This window comes from Podarcis muralis, chromosome 6 (genome assembly GCF_964188315.1).
Source record: "Podarcis muralis chromosome 6, rPodMur119.hap1.1, whole genome shotgun sequence".
NCBI lineage: Eukaryota > Metazoa > Chordata > Lepidosauria > Squamata > Lacertidae > Podarcis > Podarcis muralis.
The window spans coordinates 55,587,229-55,599,451 of NC_135660.1; the positions used below are offsets into that span (position 1 = coordinate 55,587,229).

General features: G+C 43.3%; 1 protein-coding gene across 1 annotated transcript in view; it reads right to left on the bottom strand.

Annotated features, from left to right (window-relative positions):
* The window catches only part of CHST15 (carbohydrate sulfotransferase 15), a 73,667-nt gene extending 62,614 nt beyond the window's left edge, over positions 1-11,053 (bottom strand). The window contains exon 1 of the mRNA XM_028730010.2: positions 10,325-11,053. The gene's annotated coding sequence lies outside the window, so the exon portion shown is untranslated. The remainder of the gene's footprint in view (positions 1-10,324) is intronic.
* Between the last annotated feature and the right edge of the window lie 1,170 nt (positions 11,054-12,223).

Sequence of the window (12,223 nt, forward strand, 5' to 3'; positions counted from 1 at the left end):
GAAAGCAGAACACATATATAGCAAGTGAGATGTTAGCATTACAGGCACACACCATACGTTTACTTTTTAGCCATTTTCATCCATTCATTTTACCTTTCCTAGATCCCAAACAGTTAATTCTCTAAAACTTTGGCCATTAGAGTTGGTGTGTCTTCTCAAGAACTCATTCTTCTTAAAAGAGTCACAATTTTTCACAGCATTTCAGGAATAGAAGGGGATGGGAGAGATCTGCCAATAATTTTCAGGATGTGTTTCTTAAAAGTAATCCCCGGAAAGTGCAGTATACATTTGTCTTTTCCTCTTAATGTCCATGATAATAGCATCATGGATCCCACCCTTAACCTCACAGGAAATAACATTTACCATCTGGCGCAAGTTTGCCTTCACATAATAGCTATGTGAGTGGCAAAAAAAGGCACAAACCTAATCTGCTGGCACTAAACCAAAACATTGAGCAAGCCTGTGCAACTAATACAGCCTGTGCCCTGGTTATATTAAGTGTGTGTCTCACACACCATGATCAATAACATGTCAAAAACAGGAATGTAATTAATGAACTTCCATGTGTCTTCTGAATGCTAGAAGGCTGCTTTGTAAGCTCATATAATTAGTCAGTTAGTTAGAGCTTTCCCCATCACTCCCAGCAAAAATCGTTCCTTTTTGCCTATTTTTATGTGATTGCATATTATTCTTGAGAAAGTTCAACTACCAGATCCTTACATACACCAAAGGAAACAATGCAGGCAGTCATAAGATGACACAATCTGCCCTTCACAGACCATGACACAGTACAACTACAGAAACAACTCAATTAAACTTGGGGGGAGACATGAATAGCACTAAGAGCAATAACAGCTCTGGGAAATGACACCCAAAAAAAAAAAAAAAATCAAGAGAGGCCTTCTTGGCACCTACTGGTAATTTTTGTACTTACCAAGCAGAAATTCAAAGTTAATAAACAATAGGATTGCTTATGAGCCTCACAATCTTTGTCAAATCATTCAACATTTTGAACACTAAACCCATCCTAATCTCAAGGTTGGAGCCCCATATTGGTCAAAAGATTCTCCATAGCAGGTGTTGGACAAATGACCCTTACAACCCATTTTCTAGGCTACTTATCTTAAGTAATGAAATAACATTACAGTAATATTGAGGTTAGGGACGCGGGTGGCACTATGGGTTAAACCACAGAGCCTAGGACTTGCCGATCAGAAGGTCGGCGGTTCAGATCTCCATGACGGGGTGAGCTCTCGTTGCTTGGTCCCTGCTCCTGCCAACCTAGCAGTTCGAAAGCACGTCAAAGTGCAAGTAAATAAATCGGTACCGCTCCGGCGGGAAGGTAAATGGCGTTTCTGTGCGCTGCTCTGGTTTGCCGGAAGCGGCTTAGTCATGCTGGCCACATGACCTGGAAGCTGTACGCCAGCTCCCTGGGCCAATAAAGCGAGATGAGCGTCGCAACCCCAGAGTCGGCAACAACTGGACCTAATGGTCGGGGGTCCCTTTACCTTTACCTTTAATCTTGAGGTTATGTTTTATAGCACCTTAGAAGTTCACACCAAAACTAAGTAGCTGGTTATCTTCAGAATATTCCTGTAGTACAAGGAAAGGCCTATTCAAGACAAAATATCCACTTAATTCAGTAAGATTTTCTTAATTTAAAACAAGGTTCATACAGAAAAGGACTATTCACCAATACTGCTGTATACACCAATAATTTTTTAGGAGTCGAAGGTGATGAAAATAGTTATTACAGGGACAAATGCAATACAAAATGTTTGTATACAAACCTACCATTTTAACTATTAATTAAAATTGTGTATTTTAACAGAACAGGTTGAACCAAGATCAAGGAGCAAGATGGGAAATAGAAAATAATCTGCAGATTAGACTGATACGACTTTTTTCATAATGATTCGTCCCTAGGCAATGCCCCAGGAGTTCTGTTTGAAGCACCCCTCTCAACTTAAACATTTTGAAAAAATAAACTCTATGAGTCTACGATTCTATGATATATGCTTACAAGCACCTAGGGGGGAAAACCACACTGATTTTATAACAGTTCCAACGAACAGCCAACCAACCTTGAGTTACCAACCAAGTATGGCATTAAAACTAACTTGACTAAGGAACATCAGAAGTAGACCCAATTGATTCTCATGACTGCTAGGAGAAGCACACCTACTCCCTTTATCCAAAATTACGGGTAATTATGCCTTGAATACACAACAACAGAAAAGTTAGCACTAAGGAAGGTAAGAAGTGAGAAGTTTCAGTTAAGTTAGAAGTAAATGTAGAGTAGGAGTAGATGACTTGAATCAAGAAAAAGCTAAGACTGAAAACTCATTTATAAAGTGCTTCCTTTTATCATGAGAGATAAATAAAATTAATTTTGAACACCATATCATGAATCATAGTTAGCAGGGCAAAGCAGCATTCCCTGTAGTGTTTGAATGAAATGTTGTACTATAATTTATTACAGGAGATACAAGGAAATCAAATGTGTTTGCTGTACTAAAGCCCAAGCAATTAAATGGATATTCTTCATGTTTCAGTAATGATGATATTCAAGGAATCTAAATAATTATGATTTCCATTGCATTATTATTTTAAAACTATTTTTTCCCAAGAAAGCATCCTTTAATAAATGCAATGTGAAAAAAATGTTTTTATGGGACTGCCAAGAAAAACAATCGTTTCATTAAGGTTAACAGATTTACTTTCTCAAGGATCACTTGCACTTGGAACACAAAGGGCAGATTAGAATCAGCAACCTTTCTATAAACACAACAATGCTACGAGTTAGCTGACAACCTGACAGCATGATCCTTCCCCTCCCTATTGCCATTCTGAAGCTGTGTGCTGCTTCACCAAGGGCAATGCAGCACACCCTGCCAGTGCACACGTGGTACTCCTATCCCCCACATTCAGCAACCCAACAGCCAACATGTACTGGGAATTTGAAGAGAATTGAGCTGCTTGATGGTTGGATGTGAAGGGTACAAAGTTATCTGTGAAGCACTGAGCATAATCCACTGTGACCCTGCATAGTGACAGCCAACCAAGCTCAGGGCAGGTAGAAAGGAGGGAGATCTACATCAGATATACAGTGGTACCTCGGGTTACATACGCTTCGGGTTACATACGCTTCAGATTACAGACTCCGCTAACCCAGAAATAGTCCTTCAGGTTAAGAACTTTGCTTCAGGATGAGAACAGAAACCGTGCTCCAGTGGCACGGAAGCAGCAGGAGGCCCCATTAGCTAAAGTGGTGCTTCAGGTTAAGAACAGTTTCAGGTTAAGTACGGACCTCCGGAACGAATTAAGTACTTAACCCGAGGTACCACTGTATGTACATATGAGTTGTGGCACTCCCTCCCCACATCTTCATTATACAGTTTCCGGGCTTCTGACATGTTAGGTCACATTATTTTTCAGATTGCAAGGTGTTTTAAAATTGTGTTTCAAGGTTGTAATCAGCCCTGGGACCTTAGGGTGAAGGGAGGGCAATTGTAAGAGCTAAACATGCACATGTTCTGCACGGATGCAAGAGAGATTATGTCATTAGTCTGAATATATAAGTAGGTTTTCACTGGATGGATTCTAATTATACTTAGACATATGCAGCTAAACATATATAAAAATAGCAAACTAATTGTCCGTATGCCAATCTAACGTTATTTTCTTGCCCATAAATCAATGGGAGTCACTCTTTTCAGATAAAGCACAAGGAGATGCAACTGAGGGCACTTACAAGGAGGAAGGTGGTGTTCCTGACACTTCCCAAGGTCACAGACGTGAGGTGCAAATTCAGTCTTCATCTAAATGATGTCTTCAGTACATTTTCTCCTAAAACTAAAGTCAATGGTTCCTATTGACTTCTTTGGGAGCCAGTAAAGGGTTGTCCATTGGAGTAATCTGTCCCCCCCAGCAACAGAAATGGAGGGAAAGATTTATGGAGACAGGGGAGGATATTAACAGGGAGAGGGAGGGAGGGAGGGAGGGAGGGAGGGGGGGGAGAGAGAGAGAGAGAGAGAGAGAGAGAGAGAGAGAGAGAGAGAGAGAGAGAAGTGGGGACCTAATTGTGAGTGCTGAACCAATGTATTGCCTTGGTAATGGACACAATGAGAGCCAATAAACTGAAGCACAATCTAGACTGAAGCAGTGTTAGTGAGTGGTTCCCTAGAATGAATGGCTAGGAGGTGGCCTGCTCCCGATGGGATTACACTCCCTTTGAAGGAGTAGGTACATAGCTTGGCATTTCTTCTGAAACCATCGCTATCTCTTGAGGCTCAGACGACCTCAATGGTGTAGAGTGCCTACCATTCACCTTGGCTGGTGGCCCAGCTACACTTCCATCTGAACAGGGGTAGCCTAATGTGTGTTGCCTATGCTCTGGTAACCTCTAGGTTTTAATACTGCATTTTTAAATAGTTCTAACCTGAGCTCATGTTGGAGAATGGGTAAGAAAATAATTAAATATAGTAGTAGTAAGTAGTAGTAGTAGTAGTAGTAGTAGTAGTAGTAGTACAGTGGTACCTCAGGTTAAGAACTTAATTCTTTCTGGAGGTCCATTCTTAACCTGAAATTGTTCTTAACCTGAGACACCACTTTAGCTAGTGGAGTCTCCCGCTGCCGCTGCACGATTTCTGTTCCCATCCTGAAGCAAAGTTCTTAACCCGAGGTACTATTTCTGGGTTAGCAGAGTCTGTAACCTGAAGTGTCTGTAACCTGAAGCATCTGTAACCCGAGGTACCCCTGTAATATATTTTCCTTCCAGCTCTTATTTTTCATTTCAGTGCTTGCTGAACTTCTATCCTCCAGCCACCACTCCCTTTTTCTCCCAGCCACTACCTTCCCTTTCTTCCTAAACCTCTTTCTTTTGAGCTTCCTAGTACTCAGTCTACCTGCCTTGTCCAAACAGATCAGCCTGTCCTTTGGGTTTGAAATGAGGTTTCCTTAGCCAAACCTGAAATCACAGACAACTTCCCTCAGCAGACAGAATATATATGAACATTCTGTGGCATAGCATCTGCTCAGCCAAAAGGTACCAGGGGCATCATTATCACCTCAATAAAGCACACTGCAATCATGTTGGATGAAGCTAGTAAATTATTATTCCTAATAATCCCCCCCCCCAAAAAAAAGTATCAATCCCTGGTGTTTTGTCACAACTGCTGCTTTGGAATTTGATGGTGATGGCTGCCAGCTGAGAACTACTATCCTCAAAACAAGCAGGTTTTTTAGTCAGCTGGAACTACTGGGCATTCTATAATTATAACACCACTTAGCAATTATATAGTATTTTCTGAGTGTTGAAAGTAGAGGTGGACGGATCAAGCTATTTCCAGTTCATGTCACTTTTGTATGTGTTCATACACAAATCCTCTCTGTCTCATTTTCACATTAATTGGAGAGCTTTTCTTTGGCCAGCATGAAAAACTACATTTAAATGTGTATTTTGAGCATATTCTCTCACAAAATATGCATTTCATGTGGAACACAGGCAAGACTGAATAGGTCACTGTTCCCCACCAACTTGATGATAAGCAATTTTCATCAGGATCTCCTGTCCTCAGTTCAGTTACTTATATCTTAATCTGTTTTATGTCTTCAACATATTGGTAGACATGGAAAATGCTCTCTACAATGCAGAAACTACTTTCAATATTTTGTTTCTCAAAACAACTACTACCCTAATGTTGAATATTATTTTCACAGTGTTTCCACATTTTCTGTTACTTTCTTGTCTTCCCCAACAAAGAACTAAATGCAAAGTTATCAATATATCAATTGTATCAAAAGCCAATGTCAACAAAAGCAGTACATGCAGCAGAGAATTAGTCAGGTTAACTAAAACTATTTGTAAATGCATATTTCTATCAAATAAGAGGTATATTTAAAATGTGGGTTTTATTTATAATGCTTTTGAGTTATACAGTTTCATATTTTTCTTTGACTGTTAAGAAATATTTGAAATATCATAGTTGAAATTTCTTAATTTGCTCACTTGCTAGCCTTAAGTCACTTCTTGTTGGGCAAAGATAACAAAACCTGTTACAGGATTTCATATTGCAATTGGAAGCATTTTATAATGCAAATTTGAAGTTTTAACCTATTCTTATTTCAGTTAAGGTAAATAAAAGTTGGTTTTGATGTTAAATTTTGTATCAGTTTCTAAACAAGGGCTGGAGAACCTTTATCAGCCTTGGGGCCACATTTTCTCATGGATAACCTTTCGGGAGCCATGTGTCATTGGTGGGTAGGTACAAAGGCAAAAGTGAAGGCAGCCAGAACCCAAAGTGACGAGAGCAACAGATGTGATTCTTATCTTTGAACGTGACTACATTCCAGTCATGCAAAAGTCAGTGGTTCCTACACCCACACACCTCCAGCTTCCATCCAGACAAGGAAGAGACATCACCATTTCAAGGATGCTTGACAGTCAGGCAAAAATACTCAAGGAGAATGAAGAGCAGGGCCAGGGAGTACCATGGGCAGGAGAGAGGGGCATGGCCTAGGAGTCCCAAAGGCTGGACATAAAGGATTGTGGGGGGCACATTTATCCACACATCCAGCCTGAAATTCCTTACCCCTGTTCCAAACTGTACAATTACTGACTTCAGACATTAGGCTTTGGCTCCATATTGAGTATATTTATAAACACTGGAATGGTTTTCAGGATACCCTCAGGGTCCAAGCACAATAAATACTGTTGTGTTCAGTGACCTTTATATAAGCAAAGCATTCTTTTCAGCATGTAAATTAATTTTCTTCTCTTGGCTTGTAACAAGCCAAATGACTATTTTGACTCAGTGCCCAACTGTAGGAGAAAGTAAGATAGTGGCAGAGAGTAGGACTGAAACTTTTAAGATATCATAAGACAGCCAGTTTTGAGCAATTATATTCAGCACATTTAATGAAAACTGGTAATTATAGTGACTGGTGATTTCAGGAATTCCCCTCCGTAATTACGGTAAGCAGAAGACTAATGTTGTTCAATGAAATGTTTGTCTACAGAAATGAATAAACAAGCACATCTCATTCTGTCATCTCTCCAAAATATTTACTCTTCATGAAAAATCATTGCTAACCAGTAATGTGCAAAATTGAGTCATTCTTTGATTAGCCCAGATTTACAAGTTGCCAATGGCTTTATATGTCAGAAACAAGAGATATATATCTTAGATATGCTTCACATAATGAAGGTAATTCACTGCTATATAAATTCAGAATGGATATTCACTGACATAAGATCTGAAACTGTTGGAAGAAGTATTGAAGCCATGGTTTATGAAATGAACAATAAGTGACAGTATTCTTTATGTGAAGACTTGAAGAATGACTTTGCTAAAGATACCAGTATTTGTCTTTCAAGTCTACCAATAACTATGATCTAAAGGGTCAGATGTCTACAGAACAAAGTATCATAATAGTAAAATGAAAACATTTATCACCAATATAGCAATGCTTAAATTTAATGGTGATTAGATGCTTAAAGTTTTTGTGTTACAGTGGTACCTCGAGTTACAAACACCTCAGGTTACAAACGCTTCAGGTTACAAACTCCACTAACCTGGAAGAGTTACCTCAAGTTGAGAACTTTGTGCCAGGATGAGAACAGAAATTGTGTGCCGGTGGCGCAGCAGCAGCAAGAGGCCCCATTAGTGAAAGCACGCCTCTAGTTAAGAACAGTTTCAGTTTAAGAACGGACCTCCGGAATGAATTAAGTTCGTAAGTAGAGGTACCACTGTACATAAGAACTTGTTAATGAACTCTGAAGCCAGTTTCAGCAGCAACAGACAACTATTAAGTTCATCAGTTTGATGTGAATATTTCATTATTATCAGAATATATTTACTAGTTTTATCCCCATAAACACTTTTTCTGGAAGACATATCTATCTTGATTTGAGTTAAATGAGGGTGGCAGCAGGAAGAACAGCCAAGCCGCACTTGAGATACAGGCTATTTCACAATTCTTTCCTGACAAATCACCATAAAAATGCTGTAATTAGCCAATCAGCAATTCTCAGTTTTATAGTGGTGAGCCCAACAGGCAACCCAGCGAGGTGGCAACAAAATTGCATTATCTTAGTTATTATGCAACTCTTCTAAGGCCTTGCTTCAGACACACAACATTTTGAAAGGGCAATTTTTTTTCTTTCAAAAAGAAAAATCAAGTACCCTTTTCATTTCACAGAGTGTAAATGCTGAGTAGCACAGCCTGTCTACTGAATTAATGGATGTGTGTATTAAGAAACAGACACAACGCACTGCACGCCTCACTGTTATTATCAATAACTTAAGAAGCAGTGAGAAGGGCAATTTTAAAACTCTGCTTAAAAGAGGATTTTAAAGGTTCACATGCCAAATGCAAAACAATGTGCCTGCTTTTCTGACTTTTCAATGCTTTTCCCCCCAGGAAATTGCTATCATGTGTTGCTTTACAGGAGAAGACGGAAATGAGGGGAAAGTTAAAAGCATTTCAAGTTCATCACCAAGTTGTCGCTGAACAGTGACTACCACTAGCAGAAAGCACGAGTCAATGACTGACCAGTGTCTCTGTGTCAGATGAATCCACAAATTGTCTTCTCTACAGATGCTGTGGCCGATATTGTCATGGCAGAAAGCTTTTTGGCAAGCAGTCTAATCAAGCAACCGAACGATACTATGTCAAGAAACACAGTTCTCCACAAACTGTGCTAATATATAAAGGGCACTTATAGACACATTCACCAACTCAAACACACATGCATTCATATATAAATGGGTCCATACAGAAATTTCCATATCCTTATAATAGGATTGTCAGATCAAACGATACGTTAGAATGATTATTATTTCAGATAGTCTTATAAAAGCTGGCATTCATTCAAAAGCCAGAATGATTTAGCAAAACTTCATCCAAAAACGTGTGTATCTCTATACACCCTCAAGGCAATAAAAAGAAGTAAATGCTTCCAGTTAGCAATACAGTATGTTTCGTGCTTGTTCTAATATATAACAGTAAAATGTAGTCATATAGGTTTATGAAGCAGCGAGGGCTTATATGATCCTGTTTAAATATATGCTACTGCATTGACAGAATGCCTAATCTACATGCTTCCCAAGGATTTTACACAAATACTATCGACCACACCACACTCCTGTACAAAGAACTCCTACAAGCAGCCAAGCCTGCAGCATGCCAACTCAGCGTTTGAGAGTGTCAGGACAAATATCCCAATCACGACTGTGCTTCTGGTAACGTGCCATGTGCATGCGTTATGCCTTTGCTCCCATCCCTTCTTATCATACTGGTCTAATATACCTTGGAAGTCCAAAGAGAGGGCAGCACTTATCAGAGCCCTATAGCCTGCCTTGGATATGGCTGGTGCTAAATAGATGTCAGAAGTACAACTATCAGTGGCACTAAGCGGGCAGGAGAAGAAAGGCAGAAAGAGCCAGTGCATTATGACAGAGTTCTCCCAAAATAACTCATCCATGTTCCTTACAGTACCCCAGTAACCCTGTTTGGATGAGTGCACGGTTATTCTAACGTCTCTTAATTTCTGAGGATTTCAGCTACTGCATCTCCTTAGCCTGTTGACTGTCAGCCCGGTATAGTGGTTAGAGGGCACCCTGGTTAAAATTCCTGCGCTCCCTGGGTAGCTTTGGGCAAGCCAGTCTCTCAAAAAGCCAGCCTATGGCAATAGGCTCTGGAGGAAGGGAAATAGGGGCTAAGATCCTACAAAGTGCCTTCAGCTGCTGGGAAGGAGGGCCGAGTACAATCAAAGCAGCAGGGGCAAAGTTTCCTTTTGTTGCTACACCTGTGCCAGCCTGCGCCTCCTGCCAGGAGGGTGCAGAGACGACTCCCAAGGCGTCTTCAGCGCCTCTTCCCCACGCCCAGCCGCCGGTGCCTGGCTCCGCTTTCCTCCGTGCCCCTCGGGCTCTCCAGAGGGGCACCGCGCGCTGCCACCTTCCCGGGCAGGTCTCGCGCTCCTACGCCTGCGCACTGAGGCCGAGCCCCCCCCCCTCCTGCGCACCCCACCCCCTCCTCGACTTGCTCCACACAACTTCTTCCCACAAAGTGGAGACGAGAGCCGGGGTGGAGCCCCAGTTCGCGCGGACGCCGGAGCTCTCGCCTGCTGCTGACCTTGGGGCGCTTCCCCGGCGGCGCCGCCCCGCGCTCACCAATGCGGGTCCCAAACGAGACCCGGCGGCGGCGGGGCGGCACGTGCCGCGGCCTCCTTCCCCTCAACTTCTTTCCCCTCAGCGTCGCCTCGTCGAGCCTCCACGGCCAGCATCTCTCGCCGCCCGCGCCCCGCCTCGCCTCCACTTACCTCGCTCTTGTTCGCCCCTTTCTTCTCCTCCTCGCACTTTCCTGACGAGGGGACGGCGGGATGGGGAGGAGGAGGAGGGTCGAGGAGTTCGCTCCGCTTCGCAGGCAGCGCAGCCTAAGCCTCCCGGCTCCGGCTGGCGGCGGTGCTGTCGCGCCTCCAGCCGCTTGTTCGCTCGCGAAGCCGCGCTCTGCACCACACGCCGGGCAGCGGCTGAGGGGAAGGAGGGGCGGGGCGGAGCCGGAGCCCGAGGGAGGGAGGGAGGGAGACGTGGTGCCTCGGACCTGCCGCCTTTCCACAGCGAACGGGCGCGAAGCTAATTGCCTGCTGTTACAGGGAGAGCGGCGGCGGCTGGGGCTGCTTCCCTCGCGCTCGTTCCGGGCTGAAAGAATGAAGGCGTTTCAGGCGGTTACCGGCGGCGGCGGCGAGTGCCACGAGCCGAGCGCCAAGAGAGCCCAGCCCAAAGCTGCGGGCTGATACTTTCCGAGCCCGCGGCCGCCGCTCTCGAGTCCCCAGAGGACGGGGAGCGAGTGAGTCTCCGCGAGGCTAAAAATAAAGAAGTTTGATTAAAGTTCCTTGGCGCTCTTCGGAGCAGCAGCCGCAGCTGCCCAACCCAAGGGTGGCACCCTCGCCACAGCGCCGCGAAGGGAAGGAGAGGCTAGCTTGGACCCTTACTCGAGGCGCCGAAGCCCAGGCTCTGAGGAAGAAAAGCAAAGGCACGTTTCTCCCTACGGAGATGAGATGCTGGGAGCCTGGGCCAATCCAGAGTTCCCAGCGCCATATACCTCTTCCCAGCGCCGCGTAACCTAAGCTGCTGCTGCTGCCGCCGCCTCCTCCTCCCTTCTTCTTTTCAAGCACTTCCACTCACCGATTGCAATGTCAAAATCCTGAAAGAGGTTTCGTTATCTTTGCCTGAGGAGAGCAGATCTGAAGGCTGCTTCACCTGTCACAAGATCCTTACTGAAAAGTCGGAATTGGCATGCAACCCATGCCTGCACCATCACATGTGTATAAGATGTTGCTGAACGGCCAGGCAACAAAAAAAAAAATCACCTAAGTGTGCTGCTGTCATATGCAATGATCTAAATGCAGCATGCAGGCGAATTATTTGTGTAGAAATGCTTGTTCGGTGCATTTGACAGTTGTGCAGGAAATGCAGTGGGGTACAAGGTACCTTAGGTTGTGCAGTGCAAAGAACAGAAAAAGGAACACTTTTTTGTTTGTTTTTTGTTTTAGTTCAACCAAAGGTATGGCCAGCCCCATCCCGTGGGGGGGGGGGGGTAATACAGCAATTCCTGAATTCTCTGGCTCTGCCTCTCTATTCTGAACCACCAAAAGTTTGGACTGAAATGTCTTACACTGCTTCTGGAAGATGCCCGGCTTTGTCAAGTTTCCAGGACATGAGAAAACTTAGTGCATATTTTGGAAGCAAGACCTGAAAATCCATTCAGATGTTATCTTTACTCAACAAATAAAAGAAAGTTCATCCGAGAACTGCCATTTCTCCAAATTACACTCGTTTCAGTTAGAGCTGTTGATTTAGTAGCAGAGTTTCTTGATGATTAGCCCTCTTTAACGATTCATTAATTGAGTGATTCAATATTACCGTACTTTGTCCCCATATTGAAAAACAAAAAGTCTCTCAGCCTCACTCACCTCACAGAGTGTTTGTTGTGGGGGAGGAAGGGAAAGAAGAATGTTAGCCGCTTTGAGATTCCTTCGGGTAGTGATAAAGCGGGATATCAAATCCAAAATCATCCTCCTCCTCCTCCTTTTCTTCTTCTTCTTCTTCTTCTTCTTCTTCTTCTTCTTCTTCTTCTTCTTCTTCTTCCCTGTCACCCTCTATCTGAATTTGCATCTGAACAGATGTAAAAGACTAGGATTGAGGTTGAATCCCAACAA